This window comes from Platalea leucorodia (assembly GCF_965183815.1).
Source record: "Platalea leucorodia genome assembly, chromosome: 5".
NCBI lineage: Eukaryota > Metazoa > Chordata > Aves > Pelecaniformes > Threskiornithidae > Platalea > Platalea leucorodia.
Window position 1 is genome coordinate 17,317,684 of NC_138827.1, and position 21,693 is coordinate 17,339,376.

At 44.7% G+C, this 21,693-nt stretch overlaps 1 protein-coding gene across 3 annotated transcripts in view; it reads right to left on the reverse strand.

Annotated features, from left to right (window-relative positions):
- The window catches only part of LOC309590737 (mesothelin-like), a 77,960-nt gene that overhangs the window by 19,137 nt on the left and 37,130 nt on the right, over positions 1-21,693 (reverse strand). Inside the window, exons 1-2 of one of the 3 annotated variants that reach the window (XM_082312147.1) lie at positions 1,963-2,035; positions 1,075-1,160 (exon numbers count right to left, since the gene is read on the reverse strand). The exons of the other annotated variants lie outside the window; for them this stretch is intronic. The gene's annotated coding sequence lies outside the window, so the exon portion shown is untranslated. Of the gene's footprint in view, positions 1-1,074; positions 1,161-1,962; positions 2,036-21,693 lie in introns of those variants that run through there. 3 annotated transcript variants of the gene reach the window in all.

Below are 21,693 nucleotides of genomic sequence, written 5' to 3' on the forward strand. Positions count from 1 at the left end.
GTTTAGGGACTCTCAGAAACTTGTTTTTTCTTTCTTCTCTCTTTGATCCATCCCCAAAAGGGCAGTGCATGCAAGCTGTTGGATGCAAATTCTCTACAAGCTCAGCACATTTCTAATATTCTGCCTTTCCTCCATCTCCAGTTATCTAAGGCATTTACAGAAGAAGATGGGTAGATGGATGGGAGCAAGCACAGCCCAAAGAAACAGAATGATTTCGCAGTGCTACATGCTGAGCCAGTGGCCAACAGAAAAACACACCACCAAAATTACTGAACTGCCAGACTTAAAAGCAATTGCATTAAGAGTCATTAACTTTTACAAGCAACCTGTGTACTTCTGCTGGACAGAGACATCCCTCCTTGTACAGGATGTTAATAGAAAATTGGAAGAATCATATTTTCATCAGGGTGTCCATAATACCTCGGTCAGTTTTGAACAGCAAAAACTGCTTAATTAAAGAAAAGAAAAAAGTTCTGTTTATTTTTTTCCTTCCTTTAGTACTGATAACTAAGCCTACTGCAGAGAAAATGGTGGTCCCCAGCCAGTGGCTCATTAGTTTGTTTGTAATGTTACAAATTCATGTTCTATTGTCATCAACATTCACTGCAAACATGATCTCAAGTCTGATGAGGAAGGAAGAATAAAGCACTGACACTTTCTGAAAGAAACAAATATTCTGCTCTGGAATCACTTGCTACCAGAAAAAAAACGAAGGAGGGAAAGTAGGGGAATATAGACACAATCAGATTCAGCTAAGATCACTTCTTAAGTACTTTCCCAGACACACCTGGATACTCCAACAAAAGGAGCAGTGAGCAGACAGCTCTGCAATGGCAGGAGGAGAATGAATTCCAATTTTGTCTTACCGCTCTGTTTATTACAAAAACTAACATATTTTGGTTCACAGATACAATAATAAACAAGCATAACTAAAGGCTTGGGGATTTAGAGCAACCACCAACATAACGTTCAATGGTCTTTCAGCGCAATTTTTCCTTTGAGGATTATCTCAACTACAGCTGCCAGTAAGGAAAATCCTCCCAGGACACCCACCACCCTCACAGTAATACTCACCAACCAAGAGGAGGAAGCCCAGCCCTGGGAGTAAAGGCGACATTTCTGCAAAGGTCTTCAGAGTGCCCATATGTGCAAGGAATCACCTTATTTCAGCCAAGAAAAATCAAATATGAATAATGCTTAATTGCAAAACCAAACTCGGAGAAGGAAAGTTAAAAGGTGACTGTCTCGCAAGTAAACTGACACGTGCCAACACCCTTCACAAAACCTATCTGAAACTAGACCCGAAGCACACGGAAAACTATTGAGGGTCTGCTATGCCTGGGAAAGCACAGAATTGCATGCAGAGAATTCAGAGTTAGTCAATTCACTGCTATTGACGCCCTGAAATCAGCAGGCTCCCCTCTGACAGAGGACGACAAGAGGCTGCACAACCGCGCTCAGATGGTTAACTGTAGCCCTTACCTCCAAGCCACTACTCGCTGGGCACTTAGTGTGCAGGGCTACAATCCGTAGAGGGCTGCTTTTCACTGAGCAAACCAGGGTGTGTCTCTAGCCTCTCAAAACTGCATCTGAAACTACAGGATGGATTTGGAGCACCGGACACACCTATAAGTTCTTGAGAATACAAATCTTTAGCAGTACAAATAAATAGGTGTTACTTGTTAATGCTTGTCACTCCTAGGATACAGTAGGAAACACTGAGCCTGAAGCAAGGCTGCGTGGAGTGAGCAGGACGAGAGCAGTGAATAGGTGCATTCCCTCCCTGCCCTACACGGGATGTGTTTGCCATTTACAGGAGGCAACAAAAATAAAGCTGAGCTTCCAGAACAGAGCTATTCTAGGACCACCTTCCTCTAGTTACCAAAGAAATGTTTGTCATCAGGAAATTTTGCTTCAGCAGAGCTTGAAATGTTTGGCCCTTTTCTTGAAATTTCTGCTTACCCCAGTTGTCTCCACCTGGGAAACCCCAATACATGGCAGCTCCTCTGGTGGCCAGACAGGCCATTTTCAGATCACAGGTATGTCGAACTGGGAACTCTGCTCCAGGCTCAGCAAGGTTGATGTACTGAAACACAGAGCTCTCCACTCAAGACAGAGGAATCAGGATAGCTGAAATCAAAAAACGCAGCCCTGCAATAGGATAAAAGGCTAAGACTGGTGCAGGCAAATCCCACAGCACAGCCATCTGTCTTATTTCCTTGATGAACCTTGGCTTGCCGAGGTGCTCAGGGGTGCTCATGGCACGCTGGCCTCATGCCAAGGTGCCCAGCATCTGCACCCAAGTGACACGTGGCCTCTTGTGTCAGCTCGTTAGCACTCACAAGCACCCCAGCAATGAGACCACTGAGCAGGGATGTTATTATCCAATGTTTCCAGAATTGTGATCCCAGAGATCCCTGTTTTCATTTATTCCACAAAACCTTCATTTATTTCCTTGCTGCAAAGTTCCTATGACACAACTTTATGGGCTTTCCAATTCCTACAGGCTGCTCTATTTTAAAAACTAAACAACGTTCTCATTAAAGAGACCACATTTGGTTTTAAGGGGTCTTTACGCAGTAACCGCATGCTGCAGGAGCTGAGGAATGGGTTTGTCCTGCTCCTTCCTCAGCTGAATCACACGTGGTGGCGTTCCCCACAATCTCCCCAGGCCTGTGCATCAGCAATCAGGGGGATCTGATTTTGACTGAATTGTCTTTCCCCAAGCTAATGGTCAGCCTAGAAGCACTTCAGCAAGAAAAACTTGGCAAGCATAATTTGCAAGAATAAAAACGAGACCTGCTGCAGATTCTAACAAGGGATGGAAATTATCTTCCACCCATTTCAGACTACTTTTCCGCTCGGATCTGAGCCCCCAAGTCACTAAGAAATTGCCCACAGTAACTTTCTCAATTTCTCTGCATGCAGCAGAGTTATTTTGCATCCTCAGATTTGAAAATCTTTGGTCACTTTACTGATGCTTTTCAAGAGAAGTTTTCTCCATAAGCCAGTTATGTCCCAGGCTTAGGCTTGCCTCATCATGCCCACCTATAAATTGTGTTTGTGGCAACACCGAGAAAAGCCGGTGTTGACTCACAACATCACCAGGTACCCAAACCCTGTCTCTCTCCACACTCCCAGTTTTCTTACCACACTTAACATGTTTATCAGCTGTTTTGGAACTAGTGTAACACTGATTCATAAATGTAGTTTGTCGGAAGTGCAGAGGATACCCAACATGAAAGCAACTCTCAACACCCATCCTAAGCTACCTAAATCTATACAAACTTGAAATGCATCATTTTGTAAATAGTCAAATTCACGGACTCCTTCAAAGCAAGAAGCCTCTTCTCCAGGAAATCCAAATGAGGTATCCTTGAGAAGGATGGGAGATCCTTCAATCAGGTTTCAAATACCAAAGCTTTCACTGTCTTACACCTTTTGGAAACTGGACATTGCAAGCAGGCTGTCCACGACAGAGGGTCAGACAGGCATGTGTTGCTGGGGAGCCCTGGACATGCTGCTGGACGAACTGCAGGTCCACATAAGAGTCAAGCAAGAAAGGAACAAAGACCATGTGGCACAGCAGGCCTCTACCATCTGCAGTCAGACCTATGGCTCTTCCCCAGGACATCAAGAGGTGAAACACAAGAACAGGAGAGATCTGAAAGGCAGAAAAAACAACACTGTGCCTTGGCCACAGATGAGGAAACCAGGGGAGGGGGCAGGCAGAATGTCAGGATTTTCTGGTCGTGTCAGCCAGGAAGTCATGCATACCTAAAGGGTGCACAGAGCACCCCCCTTATAGGGAGAGAAATCAGAGTTCACAAAGGCAAGGAGGAACTTTCCTCTGTAAACAAACCAATACTTTTCTTAGTTCTGTACACAGGGTGGCCAAGCAGAAGCATCCAGTACCTGCCATTTGTGTTCATCCTTTAGCAGCTATGAGCCATGAACACAGATCCAAGAGAGCTAGGTGTGGTACGAACAAGAAGGTCTTTGATTCAAAGAGCATACAGTTGAGGAGATAAAGACAGACAGAGGAGCTCAAAAATGGGAGGACAGGAAATTATTTCAACACAGTAAGAGGTGAACCACTATCACATTTTTTGCACACTTCATTCCAAAGCAAAATTCTGATTATTACATAGAATAAGGCTAGAGCTGATTTGTGGTATTGCATCTGCTTGAGTAAGTCTAAGTAAGAGTTACAGCTCCCTGGAACAGGCCACCAGCTGGAGGATTTCTAGCTTTTGGATGTGACACCACATCCAGCTTCACTGCTTTGTAGCACTGAAAGCTGGGAACAGCAGTTTGGGCTGTGGCAGGTTTTCCTGCACTGTCCAGATCCCAGCCTGGCCTGGCCCAGGGAGCTGTAACTCTTACTTAGAGTCAGCGCAGTTTTTAGAGCTGGGTAAGATCATCCTGATGGATGGCCAGAGAGAAGAATGTCAGTCTCACACAAAGTGACACGACTCTGGAAAAGCATGTTTTACGCCCACAATTCAGCAATAACCTTCATGCTAACCAGAAGGGACTTGGTCTAGGAGCTTTATTCCTATTATCTGAATATCCTTAGCAGCATGCAGTGATCCAGGTGGCAACTGTGACTAAGCAAGAATGAGATACTCACAGCCCACGCCAGGCAGACGAGTCTTTCGGGGACAGAGCCTAGCACGCCCTCAGCTACCACCTCCCCAGACACTGAGCCCTCCCTGTCATTAGTCTCATCTGCACCATTTTCCCTCCCTAAGCACTACTGTCCCCACCCTTTATGCACTCTTCTAATTTTGCAGCATCTGGCTTCTCCGCTACAGACAAATGGGAACACAGAGCATGTCACAGGAACGCTGGCAGAACTTGCTCTCAGTGGGAGACAACTAGAGATCTTCTCTTATCCAAGAAGCACAGAGCTAGGAGGGGTCTCTGAGACTGCCCAGTCTTTGCACCATGGTGCAATTGTATATAGCTAGGCTGACAGAGGTGCAGCCAGCCTGCCCTTGCACAGGCCTGTGAGGGGGATTTTAGAGCTCATCTGTAGTAACAATTACTTCTAGCTCAATACAATTATGCAGGAGACCTCTCTCTGCCTCCCTTCCTCCCTCTCCACAAGCTTCCTTTTCTCTAAACTGAAGAGAAGGTCACCTCTTCAGCCAGGTCACTGAAGGTCACCTCCCTCTCCTCTCAAATGCATGCATTTCCCCGTGACAGCAAGTGGGGAGCGAAGCCCAATTCTGTATCACGATCTCCAACGCACACACCGAGAGGCTAGGGCAGGAAGGGCGGCAATGAAACCTGCAGTGGGTGAGCAGGAGTGGGACAGGTCTGAGATGTGGTTTGTAGCACAGGAAAATGAGTCAGTGCCTTAATAACCCTCTTCTCACCCGACCTGACTGTGCGTATGTAGCACCAAGTATGGCTTAAGTGTTCTTCAGTAACACTAAGTTGTACAACTGATTGCCGAAGTGTTCCTGCCATGTTAAGCCAGGTGTGGCAACAGACAATAAATCCTTCCCAATCGCTTCTCCACCAGGCACACCTCACACCCTCCTCAGCCCAAAGTCACTGCACTTCCCCATGGTTTTCATCCAGAACAAAAGGGGCTTTGGGCTTTCTCAGAAAATTCAGGTCTCCCATTAGCTCAGGAGAGCACCCTTACAGGATGGGGCTCAGGCTTTTATTAATGTAAGTCAGACCACAGCCAAGCTCCTCTGTAACCTTGCAAGGGCCATCACGACTCACTGGGTCCAGACAATCCCACCAGTGCACCCCTCTTCATCATGGCCCAGAATCAGAAGGAGGGGTTTAAGAACAGGAACAACAGAGCACAACATAAGAAAGCTCGCTGAAGAGAAACCAAAAGGGGTAGTTAAAAGGCAAAAACGTTGCAGGTGCTGTGGAAATTATATAAAGGCATACTGAAGGCTGAAAGCAAACGCATACCACCTAGCAAAGAAAATCAAACTGCCATAGCTGAACAGAAAGGCAAAGGAAGCTACTGGAAATTAGAAGGTATCTTTCAAAAACTTGACATTATTTTTCTGTTTCTTATAGAATCATAGGATCATTAGTTGCCTCATGAAGAAGAAATCTGCCAGGGCGCTGCTGGGACAACATGATCCAGTTATAAAAAGCAGATCATTAGACATACAGCTCTAAAAAGGAAACTAAATTCATTCTTTGTTTCCATGTCCATCACACTAGATCCCTTCATTACATGAGCTGATCTAAGAATGAATCTCACATGTAGACACCTACAGAAGAGGTTACAGAACAAAGTCACACCAAAACGCCCAGACAAGGTAGACCACATGGAAGAGTCCTGGAGGAGCACAACATGACACAGCTGCGGTGTCCAACCCTTTGCTTGAATTACCCTTTGGACCACAGGTCAAAAGGTGATAGATGCAACAGCAGCTTTTAGGAGGATCTCCAGAGGAGACTGAACAGAGAATCAGAAAGAAAGAGACAGACACAAAGGTCAAGTTTCAGCCTAAGACAAATCTCTTCTCGTTGGTGAGGCAAGGAACAGATGGGCTTGCTGCTAGAGTGAGCTGTGTGAACCCCCATCAAAGGGTTGTGCCTAGAGTTGACAGAAGAGGATAAAGACAGAAGTGATGCAAAATCTGTGGTCTAAGGTATAAACAGATTGTAGCCCACAAAAATGGTGTTATGATACAGTCATCATTTGCAGTTAGCTCTTCTTTTATCCTCCCTATATACATCTCAGGCTTACTGGGACTTGGCACACAAAGGAAGATTCCCCAAGAACTGAAGCAAGGCTGTGTGAAACCTCTCCCCTCCTTATCTCTCCAAAAACGCAAACAAGGAAACACTGCTAAAAAAACACCCACATGTAAGAACTGCGATTTCAGTGGCAACAAACCAACTAGCATTGCTCCATGGCTCACTGTTTCCTCTGCACAGCAGTCCTGCCCTCACTCCTGCTGCTATGGACTAAAACCGCTGTCACCTACCTGCAGAATCACAGAAGAGAAAGTCAGGAGGGCTCTCCAGGCATTCATCAGAAGATCTCCTGGCTTAAGAGTGGATCAGTCTTACAACCATTTTGCCTGGAGCAAGGTTCTGAGTTAAGGCAGAAGATGCATTTTTGGAAAGCCTCATCTTGCAGGCAACCTATAAATAAGGTTTTTCTCTTCAACATACTGCTGTGGTCAGTGTTGGTAATAAGAAAGCATTAGCTTGAATAGGCCAACTATGATGCCTGGCATCATAGCCTTTGCAGCACAGAGCACTTTGGCTGCATAGCCACCTTTCTCTGCAAAGCAATGGATTCACAGGACCAGAGGGATAGTTCAGACCACAAAAGGAGTTGACTCTCCACACAGGCAATTAAATTGCATAGCTCTGTCTCAAGGAGTGGCAGATACTAGAAGCGGCCATTGGTTCAAAAAGCAACTGAGCAAAAGTTATACCCTCAGATTTATTATCAATGCAAGCATAGTTTCAAACTGACAGGACTGAGCCTTATCTCAGCGTAGATCTTTAAAAGAATGCGTATTCACACAGGTCACATCCAGCTATGTGACTGCATGGTATTACGTGTCTGCTTGTTAAATGTCAGCTAGAGAGATTTTTATAACCAAGGTAATATTTGGTTCAATAAGCAGCTTGTCTCACCTCTGTTTGCTTAAGCATTCGGTTACAAGCAGGGAACATGTGAAAAGAAACATTACTGGCTTCAAGATGTTACTGCGCCCACACCTACAAATACCACTGGGGTCACCAGAACCTTACACTGAAGGTTTGTGTTTTACAACTCATGCAAGACCATCTATCGTCACCTGCATGCGCTAACAAGCCTTTGCTTCAGGCTACTTCTAAGTTGCAAAGGAGGAGAGAGGAAAGCCAAGTGTCTCAGAGACCTGCCTACCATCAAACACCCCAAATCCTCCGTCGCCTCAGGACTAAAACCCAATCTTGATTTATTCCCTGTTGTAGTGACTCCAGAGCAAACCCTGCTCTGGCCACGCGACACTCCCAAAGCTATTCTCTGCACATTGCTAAAGGAAGTGTCACAGAGACTAATACAAAGGCAGTGGAGAGGATTAAGACAGGATAAAAAGGCCAAATAGCATCAAACATCAGTTTATAGCTGGAATTAAAACCCAACCGCCACATTACACCTTGCCAGAGGTTTACACAAGAGATTTTGCTGGCTTTCTACCTCCCTCTCTCCTCTGTAATCTCCTCTGCAATGTTTGTGTTGCACAAAGTCAAAAACCACCTACATCTAACACTCAAATCTTGTCCTGAATTGTAAGCCCAACCAAGCTAAATTAAAAAAAAAAAAAAAAAAAAAGAAAAGAAAAAAAAAGGTAATTACTCCAATGTCTGATTTTCCTCTCTCGGCAAGGTTTCTATTTATGCTGATGACCGACTGGCTGCACTAGAGAGCAGAAGTGTCATTTAGCAATGCCCTAACCCTACCCATTTAGCTGCCCATCAGGGCAGGGTCTTGAGGCTACACCTGTGGGAGATACTCCTGACACATCAGCAGCCAGGAGTAAGAAGCATGACCAGTTTTAAGGTCACTTACATTACTGGAAGACCAGTTTTCAGCAGGAGGAGGCTCAGAGCTGAAACATGCTTCCACAAGACCAGACCAGCCTTGAAAGGCTGCTCAGGAAGAACCAGGCTATCACGACACTGGCCCCTCAGCCCTCGGTTCTGGCTGTACAATGGTGTTCACAGCACTAAAAGTATTTGGCACCCAGTACTCCAGGAACAGCACTACTGGTGTCAGCTGCTGTGCCACGTTCTCACAACTCCCACGTCCTTTGGCTGAGTGGGTCCTCCCAAAGCACACACTCACCTTCCAGAGGGCCAGGCAAGAAAGGGTGAGGTATTGTGGGCACCCAGCAATGCTCCTGCCCCTTCTAGCTCTGTTGTATCATCAGCACTTGGACATCTCTACCATAACCTGAAGTGCAGAAAAAGATAACTATAATTGACAGGCACTCCTTATTCTTAAGTACAAAGAAGCTCTGCCTCTCTATTTTACAGCTTTAGGAAAATGGTTTCCTGTATGAGTCAGCCACCTGCTAAGAAACTTTATTCTCAGCTGCTTCTCCTTACAGCAAGGCTGACACCTTGCGATGCAACAGAGCAGTCTAACCTGCCCTCTCCTTTTTACATAAATATAGACCTATACATGCATGTGTGTGTGTGCATAGTCACCTATAGTGAGTGATAGGTCACACACAGACCTAAGAAAGAAGGAGGAAAAAAGAGAGAACCCACCTTAAGAAAGTCAGAGATCCAGCTCGTGAACTGGAAAGCCTAACACAATTTCTAGCACCACTAAAACCTGTCTCTCACTCTCCCTAAACCCCCATCAGCCAAAGACCACCAGCCCTAAGTCTTAAGTACCTTCTCCACACACCCACTTAGCACCTTGTTACGCCTAGCACCTGCAAGGTATTTACTTCAGCTCACAGTATCCAGCCTTGTCCTGTCCCTTGCAGTGACCTGCTCCGTAGGGTAAGAGAAGGAAGGTTTAACCCCTTCCTGCTGCACGTCTGTGCCTGATGAAAAGTAAACATGTACCAAGCAGGACAATCAACAAACCTGGCTGAACATTACATTCAAAACAGCACAATGAGCCACAGGCAGGCAATTTGCCTGGCTGTGTCCTTATTTTCCAGGACAGGAAAGGCAGGAGAAATACAGGACATTAAGCAAAGTGTCAAAAATCACATGGCAAGGTCAGAGCTGTAGAGAGAACTGGGGAGGGGGGAAAGCAAGAAAAGTACTGCAGGGTCAGTTCTTGTTGTTCTTGCCTCCTGCAACCTGTCAGCCCTCCAGGTACCCACCCATAAGGGTCACTGCACAAAGCCAGCAGAGCTGTGCACAGCCCTGCCGCCTCCACAGCACCTCTTCCCTTGCTTTGTGGGCTCAGGACATCCATCTGCCAGCACGTCCCTGGGACCAGGCTGCGACAAGGAGCATGCAAGCACCAGAGGGCACCAGGAGCTCAGCCCTGCTAACCCACCAGCTCTCTCCTGGGACTGTCTCCCGCAGCCACTGGAGGTCTCTGCTAAGTCACTCATCTGGGGAAAAAGCCAGGGGGAAGAAGCTGTTTTAACCAAGCTGGAAGATTTCATAAAACAATATCCGTTCTTGTGGAAACTCTACTGGAAAATATTCAAAACAAATGTTAGTAATTTCTATTTTTTTTTCCGGTCATATATATTCTTGTACTTCTGATTTCATTCCAATTCAGAACAAAAACACACTTTGAATTGTGACTCTTTCTCATAGACAGAAATGTGTACCCATTGCTACACCCCTCTAGATAGATGGCTGCCATTCCTGTGTCTCAGCCCCTGACCCTCCTGCATGATCCATCAGGATCCTTCTCTATGAGTACCTGTTGGTGACTTGTCAAATGAACAAAAGTAAAAATCTGCCTCCATAGCTCTCTTCATGCTACAGCAATAGCTTATATGAAACTAAGCAGGATGGACTGATGTTACTGTCAAAGCTGACTTAAGCCTAGACATGGAAACTGAGTAATGTCTGCAACCCCTATTTCCAAAAAGATTTAACCGCTATTGAAAAAAATAAAGGAGTCTAATTATTGCTGACTTAGTCTCCTTAATACTACGATTCTTCAGTCTGCATTGTAAAGCTTTCCATGGTGCTTGTTTATCCTCTAGTTTCAAGTACTTACATTATACATCTAACAATACATTGCCCTTCGACTTGCCAAGAAAAAGTCCTTCTCCATCCCTAGAATAAAATATTGCTTGGCAAGAGTCTCTGAGTTTCTGAGAATGTGGTCTAAGAAAATGTCAGTTAGTTAGCAAATCAGACATTGACAAATGACTCCCAAAGCTTAGGAAACAGCCCAGATCGGACAAGTTCAGAAAAAAATGAGCAACTGAGGGCTTTCAGAAATTGGCCACTCAGGGCCACCTTCAGCCAATCCTTGCTGAAAATGGAAAACTGCTTCTCACTGGATTTGATCCAGATTTGAGTCATCAATTGATTTTTAATTCTGGGCAGGATGTTCTGTGTCACACCCTTCTAATACTGATGCCTTTGTGGGGCAGGAACTCACTCAGGTCTCCCACACCCAAAGGTGGCTTCACAAGCATGCAGCACCTTCACAGCAGAGTAACTTTGCTATAGCACGATAATGCATTGCAAAGCAGGGAAGAAGACCACCCGAGTCCCAAACCTGCAATCCCACAGGCCACATGTCTGCACCAAGGGCCAGGGCTGGATTCTGTAATGCAGATGCCACTTTACCAAATGCCAAATCTCAAATGCTTTTGTTGTAATGTCCAGCAATGCAAATGAAACACCTCTCTCTATGTAATGGGCTATCACCATGTAACAGAGCTATCTGAAATATTTCCCAAGTGTTGTCTTATTAATTCACCTTTATCAGTTACATAAATTCAATGGGCTTTGGGGTTATGATGTGGGATTTGGCCATTTTGGCCATTTTATCTGCTAACTTTAAGTGAGCATCATTAGGAAACAATAGTCAGGTTTTTTTTCTTCTTGCTTCATACACTGCAATAATTGATTCTATCCTTCCATTGCCTTTGGCTAGACCAAAAGGCTGTACGTGACAGATATTTCCTTTTATTTTTCTACTCTTACCTACCAATAACTCAGCATAGCAACACTTCTTTTGTATCAGAAATAGTGTGGCCAGCAGGACTAGGGAAGTGATCGTCCCCTTGTACTCGGCACTGGTGAGGCCGCACCTCCAGTACTGTGTTCAGTTTAGGGCCCCTCACTACAAGAAGGACATCGAGGTGCTGGAGCGTGTCCAGAGGAGGGCAACGAAGCTGATGAAGGGTCTAGAGCACAAGTCTTATGAGGAGCAGCTGAGGGAGCTGGGGTTGTTTAGCCTGGAGAAGAGGCTGAGGGGAAACCTTATCGCTCTCTACAACTACGTGAAAGGAGGCTGTAGCGAGGTGAGTGTTGGTGTCTTCTCCCAAGCAACAAGTGACAGGACAAGAGGAAACAGCCTCAAGTTGTGCCAGGGGAGGTTTAGATTGGATATTAGGAAAAATTTCTTCACCGAAAGGGTTGTCAAGCACTGGAACAGGCTGCTAGGCTTTGCTCCAGCTGATGCTGGGGAGTTTGAGGTGAGACCAAAGAGGAATGCATGGGTCTCACTCAAATGCAAGGTGAATTTTGCTTTGCTCTCGTTTCATAATCTGTGAACAGCAGCAAGCCTTAAGACAAAGAAGTGCCAAAAATTGTTTGTGCAGTACTGAAAAAAAAAGATTTGTGAAATGATTACAGGCCTTTAAAGCTAGCAAAGGCCTCTCCCAAACATTCCTCACACTTTGCCTGGAACAAAAGTCAGAGCACCAAGATATGCCTTGTTGGGATGCTGTGGGTCCAAGAGCTATCAAGAAACAAGACTGGAAAAAAAAAAGAGTCCATATGGACAAATGCAAAACTCCGCCCCATCACTAGGGATTTTCCCCTTGCTCAGAATGAAACACAGAGGATCCCAGAATAAGGCTATGTTATGCTGGAGGTTGACTGACAAACAACAATATGAGCCAAAGTCAGCTTCTAGCACCTCTGCGCTGAGGGCAATCAGACAGTGGTGGCAAGTAACTAGATTTATCCATCCAAAAGTATCCCTAAAGTGCCTGTGACCACGCTCTCTAAAAACAGTCATTTTTTTCACTTCCAGCTGCTACATCTGGAGACTTTCACCTCCACAGTTAAGCACCAGTGAACAGAAATGGCCTGTTCTGTTGTCTTGTTTACGCCTGAAGCGATTGAGAGCATTCCTGAGATGGGCAAGGACATCAAACCCAAACGTCATCACAGCAGCACAATAATTCTGAAGCCACTTAATGCTCTTTTATGTCATGGTTCACTAAGATTCCTTCATGTGCTAAGGTATAGCAAGAAACTGAGCTCACCTTTAGGCACAGAATTACATTCAAAGTGTGAGGAGACTAACATGCCAGCAGACAAATCCAAAATGGAGAGAGCCTCCAAAGGAAAGTGCAGGTTAGCACAATGATGCTGCTGAAACCCTGGGCTATGTGTGACAACAGTAGTGCAGAAAACAGTTGGAGAATCTAGCTTAACTTCCCAGATGAGTCCCATGGGGGAAGAAGGAAACAAAGGAGGTGTGACAGATTCTGCTACAGGCCACACTGTGGAGACTCAAAGTCAAAGTCACTGAAGTGAGTCCAGATTCATATAAAAGTAAATGGCAATGAGTCAGATCCTTTATTTTTTTAACCAGTTCCACTGTCACCACAAAAGGCTCACAAAAAAGGACCATTTTGTCATAGTATTGTCTTGTTATCAATGAAAAAGGGCAAGGCAGATAGATGGCATAGCAGCAGTGAGGCTGACAAAGCTTTGGGAGATGAAGCATAACAAAATATCTCAGCAATGAGGTGCTTCTGAAAAACATTTTTCTCGGGTCATTCATTCTTCAGAAATAAATAAGCAAAAATACTCACATTCCTTTCAGTTCCCTGACCCCATCAGATGGTTAGTGACACACTGTAACTCTCTCTCACCTAGACTTTCAGCCCATTCATTGCTGGACACAGTCCCTCTCAGACGTATGGTGGTGGCTAAATCCTGGACATAAAGGATTAGCTGGATGAGAAAGATTGTGCCATCTTACAGCAAAGTGAGAATTTCAAGTCGTCTGGTTTTACTGCAGCGTACCTATATGAGGACAGCACCTGAAAGCTGATTCAGCTTTGCTACCAGTTTTAATACCGAGTTTAAGTTAAGCTCTGAGTAGATATGCTATAGGGTGTAATCCCCATCCCGTTACACTCCCCTGCCACTGGATAAGGGCCTGACCCCCAGCTGGCAGGGTGCACTGCAGGAGAGACATGAAAATGCACCCAGGCCTCCTGAGCCCCTGTGACATTCGAGCAGGACTAGTTGCAAACGTCCACCGAGAACATCGATGGTCATGGTAGTACTGGCACTCCTCTCAGAAAGAAAGGAGCTCTGAGCACCAGCTCAGTACACGCAGGCTGCCACTAAAAATGCACGTTGATCCATTTCAGGGATGTGATGGTTAAACTCAGGTTCATGTTCATATTTACAGATAGTTTTAATGTGCAGGAGGAAACAAACAGGTATTTTATTCCAAGCCTCTCACATCCATCTAAGATGATACATGTGAAGCAAAATACAGGAGATACCCTAGAAAAAACAAAATAGAACAAAAGAAATACCTGCCCCCAACAGAAAATTGCTGTAAAGGGCAAGATTTGTGGATTTAATTTAAAAATTCCTTTCACCAACAGAGAAGGAGGAGGTAAATCACAGTGCCAAATATTAAATATGAAGGAAAGCAACAAATAAAATCTATGTAGTTCACCTTAGTGCAACTAAAAATATAAAAGCTCTCTGGTTTATTGCTGTAGTTACAAAACATGTTTGTGCTCTGAAGTAATGCATGAGACATTGATAACTCAGTGCCTGCAGAGTCAAGTGTGGGATTGATTCCTCATTTAAAGAAAGTTCATATCCTTGACCTCAGGTAGGAAGACTGCAGCCCTAATATCTGATAGCTCAAATGCTGCCTCTCACGATGCCCCAGAGAACACAGGGGTATGCAGGTGGTGTGCCAGGTTTCTGTTCGGGGTAAATCTCAGTCCATGCTCACCATTCAGAACACCTTTCCCTACAGGTCAGCCTGTCCCGAAGATATACTTAGCCCAGGCATTTCTGAGGGGAGGATTTCCTGCTGAATAGGGATGTATGAAGTCCTTAAGCCTAACCCCAGGGCCTTGCAGTCACACCTTCCTGCTGCACCCATGTGGAGATCGCATGAGCAAGATGCTGCCATTCCTGCAACGTAACAATGGGGGAAGGTGAGGTCTTTTGGCGCATTAAGTTAGTTCAGGGTATGTGCTGTGCTTACAGATCAATGGGGAAGTAAGTAGGATTAAAAGCAATCAGACTACACAAAAGCTCCCACCCTCCCCCTCAAATTAACCTGTTTGCAGCCACGAGCAGACATATCACGAGGGATATCTCCTGGCATGGGACAAGTTCTGCCTCACTCCTTAGGAGAGTCCCAGAGGAATGTAACACCTCCTGGAGCTGGAGTGAGTGGCCTTGAAGAGGATGCGTAGAGAGCTGTAGAATGTGGCTACTCCCTTAATGTCAGCAGAAATTTGGGGATTGAAATAGGCCAGAAGAGATGACAAAGGTGGTCTACAACAAGCCCTTGTCATAAACCATGTCAGAAGGTGGCCCTGATGGGCGCTTCCACCAGCCAAACAACAATCCCTGGGAGGAGACAAGCAGAGGAGCCCAGTTTTCCTTTCTCAGGACCTGTACAGGATGGATTTCTTCACACCCAATCATCTTGCAACTGCCTGTTTTTATTCATGGTTTATCCAGGGGCTTGGTTTGGCTCCTAGTGAGGTGCAGAGTAGAAGATATTTCCTTCAAAACTCAAAACTGTTTCAGAAAACCCAGACATTTTGTATCACTCCACTTCCCCTGCGCTGAGTTCTCAGCACAAGTGGCAGTGACTTGTTTGCTCCTCCTCTTTTCCATTCCAAAAGCTGCTCAATTAAAGATAAAACTCTGGAATCTGTCCTGAGAACAAGAGGCAGCAAACCTAATGTGTCAGAGATCAAAATACTCACTGACCTCACCAGCAAGATCTTGTCAGAGTACAGCTGGTGTCTGAAGTACCTGACAACTTCTGAAATGCCTAATGGAGAGTGCAAAATACCTCATTCAGTTCATTCTAGTGCTGATTTAAAATGGAACTGGTTCCTATATTGTGAATCACACATTACTGATGATACTTTGCTAAAGACTGGGTGACCAGGAAGCAAACCTTGGCTTTGAAATACAGCATGGGAGTGAATGTCTTAAAAAAAAAATAAAAACATCTGAACCATTATTATTTCTCACCAGCTCAATCTCAGGGCTCTTGTGACACAAGAGGAAATATCAAGATAGCATTCAAATTTTTCAGATTCTGACTAAAATCTAATTCAATAATTCTCACTTGCGTGAGCAGTATCTGCTCTCACCGTCACCTCACAGCCTGTGCGACTACTCACCCAAGTACTTATTTGGTCAGGCTTTCAACAGACATTCAGGGGCCTCACACAGCTCCTGAGGGTCTGAGGTACTGAAGAAAGTAAAGCTCTGAAAGACACCAGGTGATAACAAAACAACTGCGTCCATATTAACAGGAGCTTGGCACAGCCCTTACAAATGGCTAAAGGACTAAAGCAATGGTTACGTATGATAAAGGAGCATGATTCACCTCCCCTAAAGCTAAATAGTCACCTTCCTTTCACTATTGAAATGAAACTGATTGCATTGCAGAACTACACCAGGGACCAAGGCAGAAACAAAGGACTTCCTCTTCCAAAACTGTCCTCTTGGCATTAAGCCACAACACACAAATCTTCTTAAAATCAGAGATATCCAAGACGACAAACTGGTCTCATACCCATCAGCCTTCATCAGTGTTTCTAAAATCTCCCTTACCTCTCTGACCTCAAGCTCGCGGCTGACCGCCCGAGGTTCAGACGGCTCTGGCCATTCAAGTGGCTGCAGTGGCTGTTATCTTCCCCCACCTGCCTGTATTGCCTAGTGCAGCAGCAGTCCAGCCCCTGGCAAACCCCTCTGATACCTCCAAGGTCTTCACCTACTTCCTCTGAAGCAAAATCCCATCAAACCTTTCTGTTACTGGGCAGAAGCTTCCAAAGAAGCAGAAGGAAGCATCCTTCCACACACTGGGAACTCAGGAATGGAATTCATTGCCACGAGATACCAAAGATGCCAAAATGCAATTAGACAAATTCATGGAAGAGAAGTGCACCATGGGCCCTTAAACACAAAGATGTGTTTCCATCCCCTGGCTCAGGAATTTCTTTGACATAGACAGCTGAAACCAGGGATTCACAGGTCTAATTCAGAGGAGTCTGTAAGTTCTTACATTCAATTCAGCAAGAGTTTGCACCCATTTCAAAGTTTTTAGGATAGAGAAGCATTTTTCTGAACCAAAAAAGAGATAGTTGAATAGAAGAAATAGCTAAGAAAAATCACATGAAAATGTAATGACTGTGAGCTTATTCAAACAATCCCTCTGAGTTCAGAAGTACAACATAGCAGATTAGCCCATCCTGTCACATCAGAAATCCCTAAACAAGCCTGCAAGGAAACTGTCCTTCCGGCTAACATAGACTTAATGCTTTTCTTTACACCACTACTGAGGAAATGTTTCCCGTACCAATAAGCAGAATAAGTGCATAACAACCAGTAATTGCAGCGGCAGTTTATTAAAACAGTGTTACGTAATGCCTCTTTGTTGGCTAGTCATGACTTTAGTAGCATGAGACTACAGAGGGCTCTAATTCTGCCAAGTTCTGAGCTCTCCAGGGGATGCTAAACTGCCCCCCACAAACCTACTTGGGAAAATAATACAGAAATATTGTCTATGCCATTGAACTATCAAGTCTTCATCAATTCTTTGACCCTTCCCACTTAAAAGCTGTTTTCACTTAAGGCAGTTCATTTCCATGCTGAATGGGTGGAGGACAGAGACTACTACTGGAGATCAATTTTTTTAACAAGTGACACAAGTTATGTGACACCCGAGGATGCCTCAGGAAGGGTTGGGCCTTTGCTCCTTGGAACAGAGCCAAAGAAGTCACCTGGCATCACTCATCATGTCCCCTGCGATCAGCTGGATATCACCGTATAAAAAGGTGACACTGGAGAAAGAGTTACTCCTGCAGTCAGTTGCTGGGCTACATGCTGCTTTCTAGGATTCACGAGGTTCTGGAAGGAGAAAAAGTAAGTTTTGGGAGGTATGGCTGCTTTCTCTTCCAGCTAAATAATTAAGATTATTAATGAGCAAGTTGGTACTCTATGTAGGAATGTGTATGTTGCTGCTCTTCCATGTAATTTGGCAGAGTGACTTATCTTCAGTTGAACTGGATGTTCTTGGCCTATTCCAGCCATTCCATTATCACTTTCAAGTTTTTTTTTAAATAATAAAGCAAGGTGCTCAGAGAAAAGATAAAGGCAGAAAGGCACAGTGAAAAAGATTGGTAAAATATGACACAATTTCAACACAGCGATTTGTCAGTGGTTGTGGCTGTTCTAGGACATAGGATACTTGAAACTTTGCTCTATCAAGGCAAAATATTACTACACTGAAACACTGGAGGGATCTGTGGCACAGGCTCTGTGCTGTGTTGTGGCGAGATACGCTACAGAGAAAAACATTACGTTTGTATTTGAGAATTTCTAATATAAGCAAGATCTGACTGTCCCCGGTCATCAAGCAGAAGGCGATAGCTGACAAAAAGTACATCAGGCAGAAAAAAGTAACAACTTACAAAGAAAGATACTCTTATGAAAAAATAAAATAAAATTTCAGGAGTCTCTTTTAGTGCTGGAGGAATGTTTTTGTTCACTGCTGATTATTACCAGCTCTTATTATTTGTACAAGGCACCCATCCCTCAGTCTGTTTCTTTTCACAAGTGTTGAGGTCACTGAAATTTCCGTGGCACTAACAACCACCCCAGGAGCAAGGCAAACCGTGGTCACCATCACCATAATGGAGCTGCTGTTGGTTCCCAGGGATGTGAGCAGAGATGCCAGGAGGATCCTTTGCCTTATAGCTTCACTTTCCAAGCTGCAGCATGCACAAACCCAGAGCAGCTTTCCAATACAACCACGGAGACAAGTTACAGAAGTACATCCACTGGCAGTGAGCTTCCATTCACTCTGCAGGGATCCACACCTGCCCCTGGAGTGCATCTCAGAAAAGGCTGAAAGCCCTTACAGCAATTAAAGAGAGTTGGTTCCAGCAAGTAGTAAGGAAGTCTACAGCCAGACTGTGGATGTGCTCAGAGCACTCTACAGTTCTCCAGCTCCATCTGCAGAGTACTGGTCCTGACAATCTGGGCAGTAAGGAGAATTTCTGCAGAATTTCAGGAGAGTATCTGTACTCAAAAGAGACAATTCACAGATCATTTATGCTTTTTTAGGCTTGAAAAGGCAATCCACTCAAGAAAAGAAGAACAATGAAGGGAAAAGAAAGGCCACCACTTTTAACTGCACTTACAATTTTACTTATTTTAGGTAAGTCAATTCAGGTCTACAACCATGCTGAGGGCTGATTCCCACACAGCTGAATATACTGATTAGTGCTATGTAACAAAAACAGCATGAATGATTAGGATGTGTGCTCAGTATTAGTATAGAACTGAGTACTTAAAGAGGAGGATAAACCAGTGAAGGACGAAAAATGAGCTTCATTTCATACTAGCCTGGTCTCTGTTCTTGCATTTTTGTGGGTGTCTATAATAGAAGAAAATCAGTTTATTTCCACTCATCTAACTATTCCATCCGTGTCTGGTGTTTTTTTTTTTTTTTTTCCTAGGGCCATGTGTAAAAAGTTTAAATCAGGTATGTGTATAACATCACTGAATGCTGTAAAAAGTTTGTTTCTGCATTATTAGTCATACAGCAGACACTTAAAAGTAACATCAGTTACTTGCAATAGCCACTTACAATAGGCAAAATCTAATTTTATTCACTCAACAACAGCCACTTAAGAGCAATCTAGTGCAAGGCAACCTCCATGAGGTTACTAGCAAACGCTTGCAATACTTCCCAGAGCTCCACAAGCCCACGAGCTGGAGAAGAGAAGGTACAATACTGCAGCCAGGGAGGATTTCTGCTTTAAAGCTGCTCTGTTGGCTGGAATAAGAGTGCAGGACGCTGACCTGCACCAACAGAGAATCTGGTCAGTCTGTCCTGAGCTGAGAGCAACCAGTCTGTTCTAACCAACGGATGTGCGGTGGTACTGGGCATCTTTCAACCCATCCTGATGGTTCGTCCGATGCAAAAAGGGCAAGGCAATACAGGAGTCATTGCTTCGCAGCCAGCAGCCTGAGTAAATTACATCCTATTTCATGTAGTTCAGAATACTCTGTCCTCTGTCCTAACTACTGCTTTCTCTCCTTTCTTCTCCCAGTGTCCAGCATTCCTCGTGTGTAAGTAAAATTCTGTTTGTATCTAAGACACCATTTGTGCACTTGAGATGTTGAACAGGGTCTAGGCACACAAGAGAGCAGAATGGAAGTATTTGGAAAGCTGATGCCCCTGGGAAACCTCCCTGAATAGAATCCATGTAAAATTTCTACATCATTTATTTAAGGGCTCTCTAGAGCATCTCAGGGGGCTCAGCCCAGCACTGAAAAGAAATGCTATTATACACCCACAATTTCATATACAATGTGAACAGCAAACACAAGGAGCTGAAGAGAGAGTTTGTCAAATGTGGAACTGGAAGGACTGTTTAATACAAAGAAAAGCATCATATGTATCCTCAAAGGGAGAGACTAAAGTATTAGTGTCATACATTTCTTTCTTCTTTCACAGCTCCAACATACTGCTCATCTGAAAGCAGGTAGGCACCCCTGGGAACTGGTATCCACACTGCCTGGGAGAGATTATGCTAGTGCTAAAATACCATCTCCCAAAAGCTTCACCAGAAGAACCTGAGCCCTTTGCAGCCTACCAAGCCCTTTTCTCATCAGACATTTAATGGAAAATGTTCAATGTTTCCTGCTTCCTTTCCAGTTCAAATCTAAGCTCCATCCTGAAGAGTGGTGACTGGTGCAGCCCCTCCCTCCAGCAGTACGCCTGTGCTTCGGTAAGTCACCTCCCACAGGTCTCTCCTACTAACTCCCCAGATATTCCTTTCTAGCTACTTTAAGACATTCTCAGTCACATCAGGCATATCAGATGGCCTTGCTCTGAAATCACTCCCATCAGGCAAAAGGAAGCAAGCCTGGCCACTCCTCTTTTTGTAGAGATTGCCAGTAGGAACCAGGAGAGCAAGAGAACTGCAAACTCTGACCCTGGACTTGTAGATCTTTACCCTATTTCTGACGTAACATGTTTGTGTCTGTCTCAGGTCACCAAGCTAACATCAAGACAACTCTCCTCCATCCTCACATGCTACATCACAGACCCTGCTGCTCTCCTGGACCAAGGGGCTTTCCTGCTCTTGTTTCAACAAGTCAACGGTGAAGTGCTGCAAACTGCTCTGAATGAAATCAGTGTGCAGGTAATATTAGCATCAGAGGGGAGGACCATTAGCAGCTCCCTCTTCAGACCATATGCAGGGGCTCTTTAGCTTGGGCTACATCCATAGTTGCTTGAGTACGTGACTGGTTTTCTTCCCCCATGTGAGCAGAGACTAGTCAATAGTTACCTGGGGAGTCTGGAGCCCTGGGTCTCTAGTGTGTTGTTACTACAACTACACAAAAACGTGAGCACAAGTTTCAGTACAAACCAGCCTTCTCTTCCCTTCTTCCCCTCCAAATCCTCCTCAAAACTTTATTTTCCCATTCTCTGTAACAAGAACAGGAGAGAAGTCTGGCTACTGAGGTGGTGAATCTACTTCTTCCTCAGCTGAACATGTCCTCTTTCTCCTTCTCTACCTGCATTTACTTCTTGTCTCTGTTGAAGAGAGCACAGCCTACCCAAACAAGTTACTGCCTTTCAGCCCAGACACAGTTCGTGCCATGTCCATGCTCCTAGTACAGTGTCAGCACCAAGGAAAATAGGTTTGCTCAAGCCATTCTCAGGAGTAATTTTCAAGGCAGTATAGATGAACTCATTTGAGGTTACATATGGGGATT